The sequence below is a fragment of the Pezoporus occidentalis genome, unplaced genomic scaffold (assembly GCF_034315485.1).
Source record: "Pezoporus occidentalis ecotype Australia unplaced genomic scaffold, CSIRO_AGI_Poc_V1 ctg81, whole genome shotgun sequence".
In the NCBI taxonomy this organism is placed as follows: Eukaryota; Metazoa; Chordata; class Aves; order Psittaciformes; family Psittacidae; genus Pezoporus; species Pezoporus occidentalis.
The window spans coordinates 9,502,190-9,524,341 of NW_026916170.1; the positions used below are offsets into that span (position 1 = coordinate 9,502,190).

The 22,152-nt window shown below is 40.2% G+C and overlaps 1 long non-coding RNA gene across 1 annotated transcript in view; it reads right to left on the reverse strand.

Annotated features, from left to right (window-relative positions):
- Nucleotides 1–6,627: 6,627 nt before the first annotated feature.
- The window catches only part of LOC134156010 (uncharacterized), a 32,788-nt gene continuing 17,263 nt past the window's right edge, over nucleotides 6,628–22,152 (reverse strand). Inside the window, exon 2 of the long non-coding RNA XR_009961801.1 lies at nucleotides 6,628–6,690. This is a non-coding gene — a long non-coding RNA (uncharacterized LOC134156010). The remainder of the gene's footprint in view (nucleotides 6,691–22,152) is intronic.

Genomic DNA, 22,152 nt, shown 5'->3' on the forward strand with positions numbered 1-22,152 from the left:
AAAAATTAAAAATAAAAAAAAAGAAAATTGAAATTACTGAAGAAATTTTTCAAGCCAGTCTTGAAAGGAAGAACGAGATATATTAACCTTAACAAAAACCCAGGTGTATGGAACAAGCATATACTGCCTTGACTGAAATGCAGAAACATCCTAATTGTTACAAAATGCTTATAGCAAAAGCACTGGTTCCTTAAGTGAACATTTTACTAAATTACAGGCATTTTGTTTCCTCTCATGCATTTCAATAGCATGCATTGCCTGAAAATAAAGCACTAAAAGAAATTTGAAGATTCTGTTTACCAAAAAAAAAGATTTGTTGTGACAGTTAGAGTCTTTTCAGAATGATATTTTAAAATATTACGCATCAGCTAAGCACAGAGAAAGCACATAATTTGGCACTAATTTGCCTCCAGCTTGAAATAGAGGGCACATTTCAGTAGAATGTCTTGAGTAACATTAGCAAGGGAATTAAAAAAAGCTCCTAGTATGACTAAGGGGATGGAAAAATCTGTCACTTTGGAAATCCCAGGGACCCAATATCCATATATTTATAATCACAGCAACTTCATTAGTGCACTTTTGAAAGAACTGTAACTGATTAACTGATAATTAACCAGTGGAATTGATTTTTATTTCAGACCATCAGCCCACACATTCTTACGGCCATTTGACTTAGGGGCAGATAACTTGTTTGCAATTTGGAAAAGCAGAACTGTGGATCAGAATGAGATGTTTTGCCTAGAATGAGTCTGGAAGGTTTAGGTTAGTCATCTATGTGTGATATGTCTTTTATGAACTAGAAACCTTTTTGATTTCATTTTATTCTTCTGACTGTGTAATTGCAATATCCCTGGTCTTTCTGCTAAAACACTGGACTGGCCCTCAAGGTAAACTCAATTCCCAGCCTGCCTATGAATTTCCTCTGGACAAATCTTACTCTCTAAAGGACAACCTCATTAGTCATGTTTCTTCCCTAATGAAAAAGATGTGGTAATAACCCTCCCCCATACAGCCATTGAGCCTTGAGAGCTGTTCAGACACTGTAATGACAAGACAGCACCATTTCATTAAGGCTAAGCATTAAGTATTTGGCTAACAGGACTTTTCAAGGGGTTCAGTACAGGTGAGGATTGGCATTCACTGTTTGCTAACCAGTCTTCCATCTTGTCTGTCCATAAAGTCTTAAAGATTGAACTGGCGCTGCTTTATTAAGAAAATGGAGTTATTAATGTATGAGGAAATGTATGCCCTGAAAATACCAGTACATACAACGTGAACGCAGACAGCTTAAAGGGACAAGCTTTTGGGCAGGCAATCAAGTCTGTATTTAAGCTGAAACTGCAGGTCCTCAGAAATGAATGACCAAATTCCCAAATAACTTCAAAAGAGTACCTTTTTAATTTCGGAGGTCAAATTCACTGCTTCAATGAATTCAGAAAATTCATAGAAGATATACAAACTATTACACATTATTCCCCTATAAGTGGAAGTTCAACTCTTAACCTTTTTACAAACCTAATCCAAATAACAGTTTCAGTGGTGATACACCAACATCTGAAAAAGAGAACAATGACAGTAGGCCCCTTGCTTTATCATAAAATGGACAATAAATACAGGCTTGTGAACCGCGTAAGCCAGCCTAATAAAAATGTTGCTGTGCAGAAGACTGGTAAAACTCTAGCAAAAGCACAGGAAAGATAAATGTGAAACACTACAGACATCTCAGCTGTGCAAGTCTTATAGCAGTATAACTTATATTTCAGCAAGATAAAAGTATATTTAATCCAATCTACAGAAAACTGCTTTATGAAGGACTGTTGTGTTGTATTCTGTGTTCTTCAGCTGAGTACTTCCACAGGTCAGTTCCACACGTGAGACCATCACTTTTGTTCAAACTTTACCCAAATTCTTTCCCCTCTGTTACAATAGGAAAAATTTCAATTTCTGTCTTTTAGATTTACAGAAGTCTTTTGCATCTCTTGACTAGGAATTGATCTGATCAGTGATGGCAGGCTGCTTCAAGGACACTGACACGTGTGACATCCACAGAAATCACCCCCATTTCTTAGAAGCATGGAATAATTTCCTCAGTCCTCTTCATTATTATTCTCCCATTTCCCCATCCTTTCTCACAAATGTGGGTATCTCAAGGATCTTGCTAAAGGACAAATCTTATAGATCTAGATTTATCTTAATTTTATATAAACAGTCATTCCCACCAGCTGTGTTTGCTGCTCCACTGAGCTATGTCATCTTACAACAAACCCTGAAGTGCTTCAGCTCCTTTAGAAAGACTTCAGTCATGCAGAGGATTTAGGGATGTAATATTTGCTGAAGTTTCTCCTCCACAAAAAAAAAACAAAAAACCAAACCAAACCAAACAAACAAAAATAAACAAAAAAAAAACACAAAAAAAAAGCAACAAAAAAAACCAAAACAAACAAAAAAAAAAAAACAAAAACAAACCAACTGTCCTGGGTTCAGCAGTAGCAGTCATTTTTCCCCTTCTTGGTAGCTGGTGCAGTGCAGTGTTTTGACTTTCAGCTCGGGAACAGAGCTGATAACAAGGATGTTTTGGTTTGGCCAAGGACTTTGTGAGCCTCATGCTCTGCCAGAGAGGAGGGGAAGCTGGGAGGAAGCAGAGACAGGACACCTGACCCAAACTGACCAAAGAGGTATTCCATACCACAGCACATCATGCCCAGGATGTAACTGGGAGTTAGCCGGAAGGGCTGGGAGACTGCAGGGTTGGAGGAGGTATCGGTCAGAGCTTGGTCGGGCTGGGGGGGCAAGTTATCGGTCGGCTGGTGGTGAGATGATGTATTCTCTTCCCTTGTTATTTCCTTTATCATTATTATCATTGGTGGTAGCAGTAGTGATTTGTGTTATACCTTAGTTACTAAACTGTTCTTATCTCAACCCGTGGGAGTTGCATTCTTTTCGATTCTCCTCTCCGTCCCTCCGAGAGCAGGGGGAGGGCAAGAAAAGGGGGGGGAAGTGAGCGAACGAGTTACCTGACTGGGTTTAAACCACGACACCAACCCCATACCAAGCCAAAACAACACAAAACAAAAACCCCACAGTGATTGATAATCTGCTTGCATAGCCCTATCATCAGCCATTTTAGGTCAGTATCATTCACCTAAGGCAACCTTTCAACCCCAGATGTGCTGGGCAAATTTGGCTGCCCAAACATTTCTCTACATGGTTCTGAATAATATGTTCACATTACAAGTAAAAATCTTTTAATACTGACCTTTATATATTGACTTCTCTTCACCTGAAGTTCAAAACTGCTGCTTGTTTCTGGTAGAGAATGTTTTTTCACAGAACACCCTGAGGCACACTGAAGTAAGAAGGAAATTCAACTAGACATTCTCCTCTGCACACCATGCTTGCCAACAGAAGTCAACAAAGTGCTGCTGCAGAGAGGCCAGCTGAGATGAGCCACATGTAGCAATGCCCAAAATTTAGGATAGTGCTGGTACCTATGGGCTTCTATATCTTTCTTAAAGCACACAAAGTTTTTCAATGGTTATTTGAAGGCTGTAGGTCTAGTTGGCATTCTCAGAGCATCATGGTTGCTGTTTTCTCCATGGCTGACCCACCCCAGCAAGGTGCCCACACTTTAAAAGCATTGAGGTACCAGGCTCATATACTGGGCTAAGCAGAAATAATTTTGTTGACCTATCCTGACAGACAGTGCCATGAACTCACCTGGTAAATTCTTTTTTGATGCATGGTCCACAAAGATATAACAGATGAGAATTTTTCTAAAAGATTAATTTCCTCCAATGAATACAGACACTTTGCTCTTTGTAATTATGGGGCCAAGAAGTGATGAAAATTAATCATAGACGATTTATTAATTCCATTCTTCCTAAAACAAAACAAACTAACTAACAAAACCACAGAAAGCCAGAAAAAAAAATGAGGAAAATTAATTTCTTATACAAATAATTTCATAAATATAACAGATTTTATTTGTGCCTAGCAAATACCCAAATACTACAGAGTAGGTATGAATCCTATCTGTGCTTAGGGTCCAGAGAATATCTAGGAACTGTGCACTGCTGACAAAAGGATGAAAAAATCTGAGAATAAAATGCACACATCTAAAGTGGGAAATGAGATTTATATATGAAAATCAAAATGACAGTCTTGCCTTTTTAAGCAAACGGCATTTGTGGAAAAAAAAATACATCTCAGTTCACACAGAATTCAGAAGGTTTCTACACATATACACGGGGATATGCTTACATAAACTCCAGTGAAGAATATGAACACAGAATAATAGTAATAATTTCTTTCTATTTTTAGTACTGAATCAGTAATATTGAAAGAAATCAGTACACTGCAATTTCTTTTTCATATACAATTCAGAGGTGTCAACAAACACTATCAAAACTTAACATGAATTTTTCTGCCTAAGGCTACATGGAGGAGGAAAACATCTATTTTTAGTCCATGTACAATTCTTAAAAACACCACCATAATTAAATGATTCAGAACTACTCAATCTTGGAGCAATTATTTTTCCCAGTGCTTCAGAATGTTTCAAAATCCCAACAGAAAGCATCCATAAAAATGTACAGGTCACATTGTATATGGTATCAGTAAAAGTCTATTGTCTACAGCCTCCAATAGAAGCTATGTGGGTTTCTTTGCCCTACAAGTTGTCTCTACTTCCAGCTCTCCAGCACAGGCATGTCAATAAGTAGATTCCCCTCCTCTGACACATGGTGCCCAGGAAACATTACCAGAGAAGGTATCAGCAAACATACTTCCATTGTTTTCCAGTGTCTGTTTAGCTCACCAACACCATGCAATCAAACATTCAAGCTTCTTACTGTTTCTCTGTCTTTTTCTGTCCCTCCTGCTGGGAGTTGTCATAACAATGTACATCTGTAGATCCCTGGCTTCCCCAAGGAACTGCCATTTGGGAACTTCCAGCTCCCGAGGTGCTTTCACAAAGATCCCCACACCTCTTGGGGAAGTCCAGCTAGTGCTAAGAAAGAAAGTAGATGACTTCCTTTGACAGCTTTTGAAGGCATCAGATTTTATTACTGGCTTTCTCTCCCTTTCCGCCCCACCCCCCTTCCCCCCTCATCCTTATCAACTTCACCTTCTAATTAGATCTCATAAAGATGAATCTCCTAATTTTACTTAAAAGATTCATTGACCCTCTAGCATACTGTTATAACCCAGTAACCTGTAAGTACAGTAATTAGGATATTATAAAACACAGAACTGATTGTATCCATTTCACATTTAGAGCAAGAGACATATGCTGAGTTGCAAAGAGAACTGGCTGAGGCAAGACAAGCCCAAAGTGAACACAAATTAATATCTTAAGAAAAAAAGTGGATATTATTCATGGAAAGAAGAGATTGATTGAAGCAACAAACTTCAAGGAGAGATAAAAAGGATAGCATCAAATTTGCTTCATGAAAGCTCCAGGAGTAGGAAACAATAAAAAGCAAACAAAACACAGAGGGAAGGGCAGCAATCACTCATTGACTTTTGTAACACGTTCCTAGCACATCAGACTAACTGTAACAAAACACATAAGAAACTAGTCAAGAATCAGCTCTTATTTACGTGCTGCTCCTAGAGTGACCTGTGACATGAAGATGGACCAAAATTGTCTTCTCTATGTTCATACATTCATAGAACTCCTCAAGGATATTCATGCAAATTCAATAGGCACAACTTAGCTATCAAGAAAATTACAGCACCTTTCCTAAAGTATTTTTCTCGTGAAGACAACTGGCTTATTTTATTCTTATTTACTATTACATTGTCTTTCAGGCAATAAAAATAGTAGAATATGTCAAAATGGCTGACACCAAACACCAACACAAAGATGGAGTTGCAGAAACAAGTTAGAGCTATACATCACTGAGAGTACAAAGCAGGATTTCCAACACTTGCTTCAGACATCCCTAAAAGTAATGGTTTATGAACCACATCCCTGGCTTTTTAATCAACACAGATATACTGCCTTCAACAGGAGTACACTGCACAACACTTAAATATATGGCCCGTGGCCCCCATGGCAGGGGGGCTGGAACTAGATGATCTTAAGGTCCTTTGCAACCCTAACTATTCTATGATTCTATTCTATGATTCTATTCTATGATTCAATATCATTCTTAGATCTATGTCAAAGTAAAAAATGTATTAAGTGTGTACATGGAACTGTACTTAATTGTACCAATGGACAATGTAGATCATTAAATTGCTAGATTTAATGACACGATTGTTAACAGTACAGAGATATCTTCAAAATCCTCTGGATCATCCTGGATTATCAGCTTTTCCTCTTACATAATTTTTAATTTCCTTGGCAGTTAATCCTGCTACAGAGGAGGTTTTGAGCAAACACTGTAATTTTTTGATTTTATGAAGTGGTATACAATGTGAATTGATTTCCATGATATCCTTTTTCCCTTGTGTCCTTTTGCTGATTAACTCTGCAATAATATTATGTAATGGATCCCACACATCACCCTTCCCTCTTTTATAAAACAGTCACATCACACCATGTCCTTTTACAGGCACTTTAGAAAAATGCCTTGCTGGTTATAAAACCCACGCACCATTCTTTTTTTTAAATTATTTTCATTTTCTTCTCCATGAAGATCCTGATTTGCTTCTTCAACACCAACTATTTGTCCCTGTAGCAGTCTGAAAAAATAGGCAACATTAGTCTCTCTTATAAATCCTGAGTAAGTGATGTCAATGATTACAGTTTATAAAACCATTACTGCAGGAGACACCTAAAAGTTCATCAATGAAATAAAGTGCACCTTAAAGTCTAGTGGTATTCCTATTGGTCAAAGCTTTTTCACTTTGTAGAAGCAGGCACACTTTGGGAGCATGTGTGCTGGGTAACTTGGTTTGTCGTAATTATGGAAACATCTGTCTCCCATGAAGAACCATACAGTCAAAGGGAATCAATCAGGTATGATATGACCTGCAGCAAAAAATTGGGATCCAGTCCACTGACTTAGGTGCACACTTTCTACCTCACCAGTAGGGCGCCTGTGACATTGGTCCCTTAAAGCAAAGCCTTTCATGTTTGGTGATTAGAAAGAGAAAAGGTCATGGTGATGCGTAGACAAACTTTGAAGACATATAAAAAAAAATTAATTCTCATTTCAATATTTTTACTTATTCTTCATTATATTAGAAGAGGTGGTATCACACCATTCATCCAAAACACCTCACGGTTTGAAAGGAAAGGGTTTCTGGAACAGACAGCTATTGCAGTTTTACCAGGTGTCTAACTAGTGACTGTATTCTTTCTGTCAAATATAATCTTTATCAACCATGCTTTGTTTTCACATATGGTAGGAAAAGCTTTTTCTCTAGATGGTGATCATGAGATCTAGGTAAGTGTGAGATGATAATTTTGGCACTTTTTTATTTCAAGTGCAGTTCATGCCAACGATAAACCTCAAAAGACTCATTCCAGGCAAAGGCGAAGTTTGTGTGCATCTCAGGACACCATTGCTCTCCAACAGGCTTCTACCCAGCCTTTCCACAATCAGCATAAGAACTCATATATGTTTCAATTTTGTTTCCATATTTTCCTTTTTGCAAAGCAAAAAGTTTCACAGGAAGTTTTAAAAAAATCTTCCTAAAAAAAATTACACAATGCAAGACATTTTCTCTGCTTGTCCCGATCTGACCCCAAACACTGTAAAATCTTGCAAATAATGGGAACTATAGAAGCCAACTCTTGTCTAAGCTGTCAGAAAAGACTGGGAAGCACCTGCAAAGGAGTGAGGGCATTTGGAAGCATGTCAGAGGGATTAAATAAGGAATAAGAGAATTGTGTGGGTCTTTGAAGGAGGTAGCACAGAAGAGAAAAGAGAGAAGACAGCAGCATAAATAATGTTTCAAAGCTGGAAGTGTCACAATCAGGTCAAAAGGGAAAAAATGGCTTTAGCAATTTGTGTGTGTATAGCTTGAAGGAAGATCAGAGAGTCTGCTGTTATCATAGACAAGGTAGAATGTAAAGCGGTCTGGAGAAGGAGATTTAAAGTTATTTCAGTCTGTGTTTTCTCACTGTAACGTTCAGAGCTCTCTAACGTTCTAGCCTTACTTCAGAACATCATCATAAAAATATAAGCAGCATTCACAATCATTTCTGCTCCACCTTTTTTTCCAAACCCACATTTCATAATTTAAAAAGTCATTTTTAGTGGATGAAAGGACTACAGTTGTGTTTATAACAGTGAGTTGTTGGTCCATCTAAACAGCAGGCACAACAAAAAAGCTGTCCTTGAGTTTCTGTTCTCAATTAGCCTTGCCAACAATGTGTATCAGTTTAGGAAAACATCCCATTTTATCTGGTGATGGGTAGAGAAGGAGCAAGAAGCAACAACCTTGTATCTCTCTTAGTTCAGGATTTGTGCCAGCTGCATAGTTTATACATAGGCTTAGCTTTCTGGCATTTTCCCCTTAATCATATATCTCTATTAACACACACACACAGTATGAGACGAACACAAGGTTAAGTTTACAAAGTCAGCTACTCAAATGCACTGGAACACCAAAATTCAGGTTGTCTTCAAAAATTAGTATCAGTGGGCATAGAACTGAAGCAACATCTTTCAAATCCATCCTGGTATGTAATCTCCCTGCCTAAGAAGTAACTAGTCTCTATTCTGTATGGACCAGCTGCTGCCAGGGACAAGAAATGTGGTCAGCTAGCAGGCTTTGAAAGTATTTGCTGGCAAAAGCCAGTGTACACTGTTGTCCTCCATTCCTCTGCGTGTTCCATTCATCTGTGTGTTCAATATCCTTGTGTCTCTGCCATTCACCCTCTCACTGCTTTCCAGGGTACTCATTTTCTCTTCTTCCTTGTACACCTGCACTAGCACCTGATCCGTTCCTCCTTCTGCAATACCCAGCCTGCTATGGCTTGTGCTTTCGTGGTCATCCTATCCCACTGGTGTGCTGATGGTTCATCTCCTGTGTCTCCCCCTGCTCCTCCCCTTGTCTCCCTATCCTGTGTTGTGCCCTTTCTTTTCACTTTCTGAGCACTAAGACTTGCACAGAAAAATCCTGCTGGCCAACATAGGAAACATCAGTCTCTGATTGCTCCCCACTTCTGAACTACATTTCTGACCATGTCCCTACTCTCTCCTACCTTGTTCCCGACAGTGATGGACACTTTTTTGATACTACAATTTCAGGACAAACAAAATATTTTTTCCTTAATTTTATTCTATGAAACATTTCTCTCACTTCAGCTGAAATAGAGAAAAGTCTGGAAAGGAAAAGGCTGCTTTTAGGGTCATTTGTTTTTGCACTGATGGCCTGCCTAGAAGATCTAATACAGTCCAATGTTGCTCAGAAAACCCTGATACTGCTTAACTTAGATCATCAGGGAAAAAAAAAGTAAAAAAAGAAAAGGAAAAAAGAAAAGAAAAGAAATTCAGCTGGACCACGCTCCTAATTGAAATTCACCCTGCAGCAAATGTTCTTGAATGTACTCTTTCATAGCCCCTGTGGTCAACAGTAAACCATGTTTATGGACTCTGACCATAGATGAATCTCATGATAGGTGATATTTTTTTAAGAAAGGAAACATGAAGTTCTGTTTGTTCAGCATGTCTATGGTCCCAATTGTGGGAGCCAGCATAGTCATACCAATATATCACTGTCACTGCTTGAAAAAAAGCCCCAAATTTATGGCAGGCACAGAGCCCTAAAATAAACATATACAGAACAGTTCTGGGAACAGTAGAAGCAGCAAAGTGTGATTTATTACAGATGAATTATGGTTGAATTTGCTAACAAAACTCTGATCAATGCTTTTCCTTCTGTTGAAACTCAGAACACCTATTTCACAACTGGAGATGAACTTGTCAGTCTGTCTCTTAGTGGTCCCCATTTTACCCAGTCACTTATCAACTTCAAACCTGTTAAAAAATGGTGTATCTAATTCCTCTACCTCCATGTCAAATTCTGCAAACCAGCTTGAAAGTTATTGGAGGAATTATATATATATGTATATTCTCTTCACACAGAGAATGGTGGGAATAATAAATCTTACAGCTATGAAGGAAATTGGAGAATTTTTCATCATTTCCCAAATTTTGACACTATTTTTCTCTCCTAAACATCTCTATAATACCCACTGATTCTGTAGATCATTCCTGAGCTGTTTTAAGGTACTAGAAATGTAAAATTCAAGTTATAACATGAGGGAATTTCAAATACCCTAGTGAGAAATAACTGTTTATAGAGGAATATGTCAAAGCCAGCCTTTAATGCCAACAACTGCTAACACAAGTTTATGCAGCAGAAGCGCACAAATTCTGCTGAGGGGCACTTTTATTGGAAGCTTCTGGATCAAGCAACTAAAGATCTTTCAACTTGGTTTTCACTTTGTTTCTTAAATGTCCTAGTGAGAATATCCAATATAAAGAAACATGGTGTATTTGATATGATTTCTTCATATTGCAGGAGGTATGTGCAAAATGATGACACATTTCCGTAAGTACAGTTTACACTACAGGGAACAAACGATTCCAAAAGTCAATGACAGTGAAGACAAAGACCTCCTAAAGTAAAGTACCAGAGGTGAAAATTACTGGGGAAATAAGAAAAGGGGGGAAAAAGAACTGGTAAAACAGATGGAATAGCCCCATATTGCTGAATAACCTACAGCAATTTTCACACCCCTGAGAAATGAAACCCCTTTGAAGAAACGTGGTCATGTAATATACCTATTGCTATTCTACCAGTTGATGTGAGTAGAGATTACAGCCCTATGAAAACTGTGTCCTTTCAGGGCACTCAGCAACATATTTGAATACCTGTCCTCTTTGTCCTGCCCTCTCCTCTCCTGTCCTCTCCTCTCCTCTCCTCTCCTCTCCCTCTTACATCATACTTATCAACTCACGTTGTCAAAATCTTTCACCTGAATGTTACATAACATGACTCAAAACTGTTAAATAGTTTTTGCAAATTTTCAACAATTATTTTATTCTGCAGAGAATGCACTCCTGAAAATATAAACACACAATTTCATGTTAGACTAATTTGTGTTTTAAAAAGTCAGCATAATTTTTCAAAATGTAGAGTGAGTTCTTACATTCCTGAAAGTACAAGGAGACTCAGTAAGACAGAGGGTATCTTTCAGCGTTGGAGCTGGTCTCTGGAGTTAGCACCCCCACAGCCATTCCGATGGCCAGAAAATCACAGCTGGTAGGTTTTCGTGAATTTTTTTAGATCACACACTGACAACAGATTTTGAATCGGACTGCCCTTACAAAACTAACCACTGGGTCTTATTTGAGTGTCTATTACCTTCTTGATTTCAAGGGGAAGTTCTGGGTATAAACTGGTGTCATGGTTTAAGCCCAGCTGGCAACCCAGAACCATGCAACCGCTTGCTCACTCCCCCACCTTTCTTCCTTTGCCTGCTCCCGGAGGGATGGGGAGGAGAACGGAAAGAATGTAACTCCCATGGGTTGAGATTAGAACAGTCCAGTAACTAAGGTATAACACAAACCACTACTACTACCACCAATAATAATAATGAGAAGGGAAATAACAAGGGAAGAGAATACAACCACTCAACCCGCCAACCAATACCCAGCCTGACCCAAGCAGCGATCTAGCCCTTCCGGGTAACTGCCCCCAGTTTTTATACTGGGCATGACGTGCTGTGGTATGGAATACCTCTTTGGCCAGCCTGGGTCAGGTGTCCGTTCTCTGCTTCCTCCCGGCTTCCCCTCCTCCCTGGCAGAGCATGAGACTCAGAAAGTCCTTGTTCAGAGGAAACATTACTGAGGAACAACTGAAAACATCGGTGTTATCAGCGCTGTTCCCAGGCTGAAAGTCAAAAAACACAGCACTGCAGCAGCTACTAAGAAGGAGAAAAAATGACTGCTACTGCTGAACCCAGGACAACTGAACATGTAGAATTCTCTATGGATCTGAACTCCAATGACTGTAGGTTATAAATTTGAATTGCGGGTTTTGTGAAAGGTATCTGAAAGCTGCTCCCTCCAGAATTAAAATGGCATTGTGCGCTTTGTCTCTGAAGTGACTGCTAGGGAGGAACTTCATCCACTTAAACTTCAATATTTGCTGGTTTAGAGTTTCACTTCTGTGTAGTTCCTGATCCAAACATATTTGAACTGCAAGTCCTAATGATACATAGCACAAAGTGGTATGACCTTTTAGAGTAGACCTCGGGGTCCTGGTGTTACAACAATAACACAAAAAGATAATAACAAAACTAAAGAGCTCAAAGTTAAAATTTCTCTTTTAAGATCAATGAAAAGATTTTATTTGAAGAAGTTACACATTTTTGTGAATAATGAGGCTGCTGCCAGACAGCCTAAGAGATATGTCCCCCCAGGCAGTGGTATACAACTTAAACCAAGTGAAAGATACTACAATATATTAATTAATGAGTGGACTTCCAGCTTCTCATTAAAAGTCTCCCCTGAAGTTTCAGTAACTCCTAAGCATTCAATAACAAAATAGAACCCACATCAGGGATCCAACCAGAAATGGATTAATTCAGCACACTTCTTCACCTAGTGTGGGTATTGAGTTTTAATCCTAAATCTAAGGAGGATTAAAGAAGAAAATGCCATAAACACAGAAAAGCCAAGACAAAAAACAAACAAACAATCATAACCCTACAAAACAAATACCTGTAAGGCAAGACAAAGCAAACTTTTTCCCATATGGTTTGGAAAAAACTGCAGGAGTTGGATTGCCTGATGCCAGTAAGAGTTTTCTCAAAGGAATAAGGATGTTACAATCTACAAATTACAGTCTTTACTGTTGAACATCTGTGAAAAGTTTGTTTGTTCTTTAAAATTTGACTTAATGCATATAAAATAAAGGTTTGGTTAGTGGAACATCAGAAGCATTAAATTTCTGAGACACTCTGAAGACCTCATGTCTCCAGTCGGATGCCAGAAAGCCTGGGTTTCAATTACTTTATATCTTGTGGTGGAAAAAGATTTCAGTCATGTTATGTCATGGCTGAAGTGTAAGTTTATTAGACTTACTATCACTTATTAGACACAAGATCAACAAGTGGAGGAGGGGATAGGCAGAGGACGAGAAAAAAAGGAGGAGACATGCATTGAAGTGCCTGACCACTCTTTCCCCACATTTTCCAGCTTTGGTAGACATCTGAAGTCCTCCCCCTCAAAACAGGTCTCTCCCATGTGTCCCTTCAGGATGTTTGCCAGAACTGATCTCTGTGAATACTCTGCTGCTCAGCCATATGTCACTGAGTGATTGGAGGCTTCAAAGTTACTAAGGATGGGCAGGACACATGTGCATATGAACCACCATGGCATAAAACTTTTCCTTCAGGAAACCAGGCTAAGACCAAATCCTTCGACACGTATGTTCTCTGGCATACAGTCACAAGGAAGTGTTGCAGGACAAGAAGGCATTAAGAAGAAATCATGTTTGGGAACCACATAAATACAGTATTCTAGGAAATTTTATAGCATATTCAACTACTGTATGTTTTCCTAAAAAGTCTTGTGTTTTTTGAAAGAAAAAAAAAAAAAAACAACAGAAAAATTCTTTTGTTTTTTTTCTAAGAGCTCCACTTTTCTTCTTCTGCATGGTGTTACAAGTTCATGAGGATAAAAAAAAGATAGGAAGGCAAGAAAAGGCAGTAAGTCCATGCAGCTTATTCTATAAAGCAATGATACTGTTTCAGTCAGCTATCTGACTAAATGGTCCTCCACTTTGAGTTTTAGTGTGACTTTGAAATTAGGTTTGCCATAAATTAAAGGGCTATAGAAAAATGTGTTTCAGGGAATGCTGAGTTTCCCCTTACCAAGAGACACAGGCATATTTTTGATAACTTAAGTCAGGACAACCCTAGAAGGTCTCGTCATCAGTTATTCTACTGACAAAATGCTGTATATGCAAGGCAGTGAAGACCTAAGGAAGTTACAAAGGTCTTAAAGAATCGTAAAGAAATATGGAGACTGCACTAGAGTGGTCCTCTCAGCTGCACAATGTAAGTTTATACATTATTTTTCTGTATCTTAACCTCAATGCCAGGGATTTATTCAATGCATGGAAGTATGAAGATGAACAATGTTTTTTCTCACCTTTACAGAATGCAGTTCTACTACTGCAATGAGCAGATATTCTGCACAATGCAATGACAGTGGGAGAGGCTTGGGTTTTAAGCTCAATTATCCTGTGCCAAAGGAGCTCCAAAACTTTTTACAGAAAGTGAGGAATTTCTCAGTATGGGAGAATTGGTGGTTTATTTCAGTTTAGACTCAGTATCTACTCCTATTTTCCCCGTATTTAGAAGATTATGTTAATGACTCTGCTTCAAGTCTGCATCAAGATAGAAAGAGTGTAGAAATATCTAATAGGTCATCTGGGTTACGTACCTAAATTGGAGCATATTTGAACTATTTGTGTTACTCTTCAAAGAGGTGGTGTTTTAAGTGAAAATTAATGTTTAAATCTGTGGAGCAAAATGTAGAAAATATGGTTGATTAATAAATGTTCTTGACTGAGTAATTCAACAGAACAAGACATATAAAGGGAAAAGATCTAAGTATTACGTAAATGAGCTTGCAAAAAAGGCAGTAAGGGTAACACCTGTGAGCTATATATAGTAGGGGGCAGAGGAATAACAAGACAGCCACTGTCAGAGTTGGAAAGACTCACCTAAAGGGTAAGTTATTCCATCTAACAATCTCAAGCTCAGGGATCTACAGATCTCCCATGAGCTTTGACTTTTCTCAGTTTATAATCTTCCATTTCTTCTGTGAGTTGTAGTACCATGAGCATACTATATCTCATTTGTATTGAGGATAATTTGATTTTTTAAATTTGGTTTGTATCAAATGAAAACCCAAATTGTATTACCTGTGTTAATGTATACAATGAATAGCATTTTTTAACCAGTTGAATGACATTTTGTTAATTTTTAAAAGATCAGTAGGGCAGCAAGGTGAAATCTACCATTGGCACAGACCGGGAATAAAAGGAAAACATTATTTTCAGAAACACCTGATAGCTCTTGGACTTCTCCCACTTTCCTCAATAGGGATGGCAAACTACAAACACATGCGATTTACAAGCACAAGCACAAATTTATCTGACACCATGACATTGATGAAAAATGTTTAGAAGTTCAAGCTAATTAAAAATTGGAAATGCAAATAAGAATTTGTAGTTAAGCTTGGACCACTGATAGACTAATTTAACCTGTACTCAGAACACTAATTCATAGGTATTTTATATTAAGAGCAGGTAATCTAGAGTTTTTATTTAGCCCTTTCTGGTAAAATTGCTTTGAAAATCCAGAAGATTCCACCCACAGTGACTTTGAACTATAGTTATGCTGACCTTTAAAAAAACAACAACACTTTGTGGGCTTGTTCATACCTTGCCCTTCAGTGACAACTATGATAAAATCAATGGCAGACTGTCAGTATCTTAGACCACAGACTTTTCAGTGAATCGCCAACTCTTCAGATCCCTTGTTATTCATGGTCCAATTTTTTCCTCAAGCCAGAGATCACTGGTGTGGGAAGCACAAGATGTCAATTGTGACTCTGGCTCACCTATACTATACAGCTATACTCCAGCTCAGTGACTCTCAGTGTAATTGTATTTGTTATATTCTTGAAACACCAGCGGTATTGGGGAACTCAGCTCCTGGGCTGCTTTTGCGGAAGCTGCTTGATAAACTCTGGCTGGATGTAAACCCACCCTAAGCTGTGTGACTCACATGGCTGCCTCCACCGTGCCTGTTCTTCCTTAAAACTCTGTGGTGCTGCTTCTGATTCATGTGAGCTTGTAGGGGTTGTCTTATCTCAGAGTTCAGGGGGCATTCTTCAGTGGCATGGACCTCACCCTTTATGAACTGAAGTCTCAATATATCACCAGTACTGGCAAAGTCTCCAAACAGTTATTTTATCAATGGCAGCTAGCAAACATGAGATGGCAACCCTAGAGCAGGGTGGGAGAAAAAATGGATAGAAAAGTTTTAACTTGGAGTTAGCTCTCTTGCATTGATATAACTGCAGTTACCATTCTTTCAAGATTACCAAGTACAATATTTTCCTTTGAGTGTTTCGTCTGATGAGGCTCTTTCTCTTGCTTCTCTAGCAAATTTGAGAATACTTATGTTTCTATTAATCTTCTATTAAGACATTTTTTTCATCTTTTGTTTTATGATCTCACATTGGTTTTCCTTTGATGGAACATCTCTTTTGTTAAGGATCTTCTCTGTCATATTTGGATATAACAATCTTTGAAAGAAATTAGTCCTTGATTAGTCCCTGCCCATTTCTCTTCTCTCTCTTTGCCTTTTCTTAAACTTATCCCCAGATTTCAGTGAAATCACAGATTTCAACTTAAAACTTGAATTCCTGAGATTAAAAGATGTGGAATGAGATCTGAAGATATCCCTTTTTCTCTCAGTCACTATGTGTATGTCTTTCTGCTTCTGTCCTGCACCTTTGCAACATCTGTACTGGACAGCACATTAAAAAAGGATGAAATGGATTTTCTGCTCTCTGGTGTCATTTCTTTTTCCCATTGTTTCTGGGAAAGGATCAAAGACATCTACTGAGATAGCAGGAAAAGTTTTAAAATGTGTTTTTCCTCCAGTTTCCTGCTGCTCTGCCTGAGACTTTTTCCTTTTGCCATTTACAGCACTGGTAGCTTCATTAACAAGAGGTTACAACTACCATACCTGACCTGATTCTCCAAGGAGTGTCCTCTCTCCCTGTCTTTGACTACCTGTTTTGCTACTGCTGCACATTCAAACCAAGCCCTTTTCCAGCTAATTTGACCCGGTCAGCAAAACAACAAAAGCAGCCCTGAAGGAATTCTGAAGGAATCCCTACTGGATTCATGCCTCCTAACCTGGCAGAGAGCCACCTGCATACCTCATAGAGCTCTGGGAACATGGATACAGACCAGGAAAAGGGGGGCAGCTGAGGCTCCTGGTGCCTTAGCCATTTGTGACTTGTTCTTAATCATCTGTTGGAACTATGTCTCATGTACCTTAGCCAGAACTGGTCTCCATGCTAGTCAAATTTAAGCAGAAGAAACAAATGGGTAAGATTTCAGAGCATGTGCAACCTACTCCTCCTCACCACCCAGGGACTAAAAGTTTTGTCACTGCTAACAGGCTGGGCTCAGATTAGCATATCACACTTACTTCAGGGAGTTGTAAAATGTCTGCCTTTCTGCATAAGAAAACAATTTGGATGCACTCCCAAAACAGTGAAGGGAAACAGGCAAAGGTAAGTCAACTCAGCATAGAAACCATAAGAACAATCATTCTGAGCCAGTGAAAGAAGCTGACAAAGGATTTATCAGCAACCTCTCAAAGTTCAGAAAATCAGTAGCAAAGAATGCTCAGCCACCACAACATGTAGCTCACCAGTGAATTTTTTATGAAATCAAGATGATGCTGAAAATAGAAGGGCCTCCCAAGAGCTTGTTTTGCACCAAGGAGGTGCCAATTCTGATGGGATCTGAATAAGAAAGGCATAAGTACCTTCTGGTATAAAGAATAGAAGTACTATAAAAGGTGATAGCAATAATAGAGAAGGTGACAGCACTTCTGGTGCTAACAGATTTAATAAAAAAGGTAATGGCAATGTTATCCACCTACTGATGCTGGAAACCCCAACTATGACAGCACTGGAAGAGCCCTTCACATGAACCATGGCACAATGTACATATCCTGTCTGTGGCCAGGTTAATTGTCATTGTGGTGTAGGGCTTTCACAGGATTTTCTTAGAAGTAAACAATTCTATTTATGAATTCTGCTGTCAGGTAAAGGAATACTTATGAAGATATGCTGCTTCATCTCAAGATAAGACAAAGAATGTAGATGCAGTTGTCCACGTACTGTGTGGGACCCGCACGCAGACATCTCTATCAGTTAAGTTGGACCAGGAGTCACCAAGTTGGCTGAGTGGTATATTCCTATGTATCTCCACAGGAACGAGATAAGGATAGCCATGAGATGGGCTCAGGTTATTTATCATGCAGTTACCCCATCTTCTGCAGGGGCCCACTACACAGATCAAGTGAATCACGGGAAATTTGCTCTAACCCAATACCTCACTCTCCTTGCATACAGCAAAGAAAATGTCATATTCTGTGAAAATCAGTTAGTTACTGGAAGATTGGTTAGCTGAGTCAGAAAAGGACTGGAAATAAAGCTACAGTCTACAGTCTCGGTACATTTAAATGTTTCCTTGATTTTTTAAACAAGGTTGAATTGACAGGTAAAATAGCAATGTCCATTCTGTCTGCCTTTGAAAACAGCTGTCAAGGAGGATCAAATCCAACATTATTTCCAGTCTAAAAGTAAGCTCTGAAAAGCACTGTACTGCATGAATTTCTCAGTCATGCTTTGTTCCTTTTGTACTGCTCTGGCACAAATGGGCTCTCAAACCAGCTGATAATGCTGGTTACCTTGGAGGGACAGAAAAAAGGAGTTTCTCATGGCAAGACAGAACATTTCTCACTTCTAGGTCTTGCATGCCTTGCCACTGGGGAAAGAGCTTCCCCCTCTGGGCACTGATTTCTGTACCAAGGAACACGTGTGTGGCCCTGCTGCAATAACAAGATGGTCCACCTTGGGCAGAAAGTGCAAGCAAGCTCAGCATCTCCATCTTTGAAGATATACTGCAGCAATTCACAAGTTCTAACTTTTTCTTATTAGCATCTGGAATTGACCAGTCATACCAGTTCTATTTAACAAGCTGACTCTTGACTAAAATATCACACCTCTAGAATGACACTCTACTTTACCCATACTGATGCCCTGATTTGCAAAAGGCAGATGAAATTGTGAGTTGGATCCCCTCTATTTTTGTGCAGAGTGTGTAACAGACATGTAGAAAACTTAGTCTACCATCAAAACTTTCTTCATAGAAGGCTAGCTAGCAGACAAATCTGTCATATGGCTATTCAGACAGACTCAGAAATAATGAAACCATCTGGGCAGAATCTGGACAGTTAAATCTTTGCCTTTTGTACTGTCTAAAGCCCCAGTTGAAGTGGGAATTATACCCACCAGAAACCTTTCTTTATGTCTTTCCATAACATTTTGCAAAGGAAAAAAGTTCTATGAATCATACCTTGTTTTGTTCCAGAGACCACTACTAATTCAGCTTCAAAAAATCAGTGCTCTCCTTATGTGCATCTTCTGAAATACCTTCTGAGCACAGTGCTGGTTATTTGCAGCATTTTATAGCCATTTACAAAACCACTGGATACCAGATTCTTGTTAGACACAAGCAAAACCTCAAACTCGCTGAAGCCCAGGACTGCTGTGCTGGTTTAGTTGTTAAGTCCCCTTTGAACCACACAGTAGTCTGTCATGGTTTAAACCCAGCCAGTAACTCAGAACCATGCAGTCGCTCACTCACTCCCCCACCTTTCTTCTCTGCCTGCTCCCAGAGGGATGGCGAGGAGAATGGAAAGAATGTAACTCCCATGGGTTGAGATTAGAACAGTCCAGTAACTAAGGTATAACACAAAACCACTGCTGCTACCACCAATAATAATAATGAGAAGGGAAATAACAAGGGAAGAGAATACAACCACTCAACCCGCCAACCAATACCCAGCCTGACCCAAGCAGCGATCTAGCCCTTCCGGGTAACTGCCCCCAGTTTTTATACTGGGCATGACGTGCTGTGGTATGGAATACCTCTTTGGCCAGCCTGGGTCAGGTGTCCGTTCTCTGCTTCCTCCCGGCTTCCCCTCCTCCCTGGCAGAGCATGAGACTCAGAAAGTCCTTGTTCAGAGGAAACATTACTGAGGAACAACTGAAAACATTGGTGTTATCAGCGCTGTTCCCAGGCTGAAAGTCAAAAAACACAGCACTGCAGCAGCTACTAAGAAGGAGAAAAAATGGCTGCTACTGCTGAACCCAGGACATAGTCAGACCCCTAACGAGCTGCCTTGGTGGGGCTGACCCTGAGCTGGTAAGTGAGGGTCTCCTACAACTTAGTGATTGTGCTGGAGGACATCTCAGGGAGGAGACTCTTGCCTCATGTCAGCCAGCTGGACAAGCACTACATCTTCCGTCCTGCTTGGGCTTGGTGACAGCAGTACCATTCCTTTTCATGGCCTCAGAAGGTGAATGTCGGTCTGTTCAGACCTTCCCAAACCTATTTTAATTTTATTTGTGACATTTCTATTTAGGCCATATTTGGACAACCGTGGAGAGCAGTGAGTTGATAATTCTGCTGTCCCCCAGTGCTGGTACAAACCCTTTTAACCCACACTGCTCAGAACGCATGAGAAGGACGTGCAGTCTTCCAGAAAGGTTTTCATATGCTATTCACTTCCAGCAGAAGGAAAGGCTTTCTCATCTTTCCATTTTAAACATTGAATGAAACTGAGTCTTCAGACTATTGTTTCCTCATGCAAAACTAATGAATAATAAATTGTCCAGGAAGTTTTCTGTGTAGTTCCCATCCCTGAGGAATTTTAAAGCTTATGGAGTACTCGAGATTCATGAACACAGGAAGTGCAGTCTCTGCATGAATATTTACGATTATTCCACATCATATTCTGATATAATAATCCCACTGTTGCTAAAACATGCATCCAAAACTAACAATTTATGGCTCATGTGATGATGATATATTTCAAATAATGCACAATATAGAATCATATAATCAGAATCAACTAGGTTGGAAAAGACCTTTAAGGTCATTGAGCCCAACCGTTATCCCAGGAGTGTCAAGCCCACCACTAAACATCACTGAGGGCAAACTGATCTCCCCTCATGGCTGCCTTTCATGATCTCCGCTCACAGCCAGCCCTTATCTACCCCCTCATAGTGGCCCACACTGTATAGCTGCTGCTCCTACCCCCACATGGACACCCTTCATCTCCTCTCAAGATCTCCCCTCATGGCCACCTGTCATGGCCCATGGCTGCCCCTGCTCTCACTTCACAACCTCCCCTCATCCTGCGTGGCCACCCCTCCTGTCCCCTCATCTCTCCTCCTGACTGTCCCACCTCTACCCTCACGATCTTCCCTCATGGCCGCCCTGGCTCTCCCCTCACAATTTCCTCTCACCTCACATGATACCCCTCCTGTCCTGTCACAATTTCCCCTCATGGCTGCCTCACCTGTCGCCTCACGATCTTCCCTCATGGATGCCTCCCTTGTTCCCTCATAACCTCCACTCACCCATCGTGGCTGTCCTTCCTGTCCCCTCACAATCTCCCCTTATCCCTCATGGCTGCCTCTCCTGTCCCCTCACGGTTTCCTTTCTCCCCTCTTGAGCACCCCAACTCTCTTCTCATGATCTTTCCTTATGGCCACCCCTGCTCTTCCCTTGTGGTCCCCCCTCAACTCTAACGGCCACCCCTCCTGTCAACTCACAATTTCCCCTTATGGCTTCCCTACTTCTCCCCTCATGATCCTCCCTCATAACCACCCCACCTCTCCCCTCATTCTCTTCTCTCATGGCTGCCCCTGCTCTCCCCTCATGCTGTCCCCTCACCCCTCCCGGCTGCCTCTTCTGTCCCCTCATGATCTCCCTTGCCCTTCATGGGTGCCTCTTCTGTCCCCTCATGAACTTTCCTCATGACTACCCCTGCTCTCCCCTCATGATCTCCCCTCACCCCCTATGGCCACCCCTCAAATCCCCTCACAAATCCTCCTTACCCCTCAAGACTGTCCCTGCTATCCTTTCACGATCCCCCCTCATGACCAACCCCACCTCTCCCCTCATGATTTTCCCTCATGACTGCCCTTCCTCTCCCCTCACAATCTCCCCTCACCCATCATGACCACCCCACCTCTCCCCTCACACTCTTCCCTCCTGGCTGCCCCTATTCTCCCTTCAAGATCTCTTCTCACCCCTCACGGTGCCCCTCTCCCCCTCCCACTGACTGCCTTCCCTGATTGCTTTTTCTTTGCTCATACTTATTTTATCCTCATCAAGAGAAAAAAAAAGAAGAAAAAAGGGGTGCGTGGGGGTGTGTGTTTGAAATTATTTAAGGTGATGGCATTTGCTGTCTTGTGCAGACCAATGGGAAAATTCAAGTTTGAGTTCACAGAGATAAGTTTCTACATCCGCTTCCATATTTAGGCATATAAATGAGCATCCTGG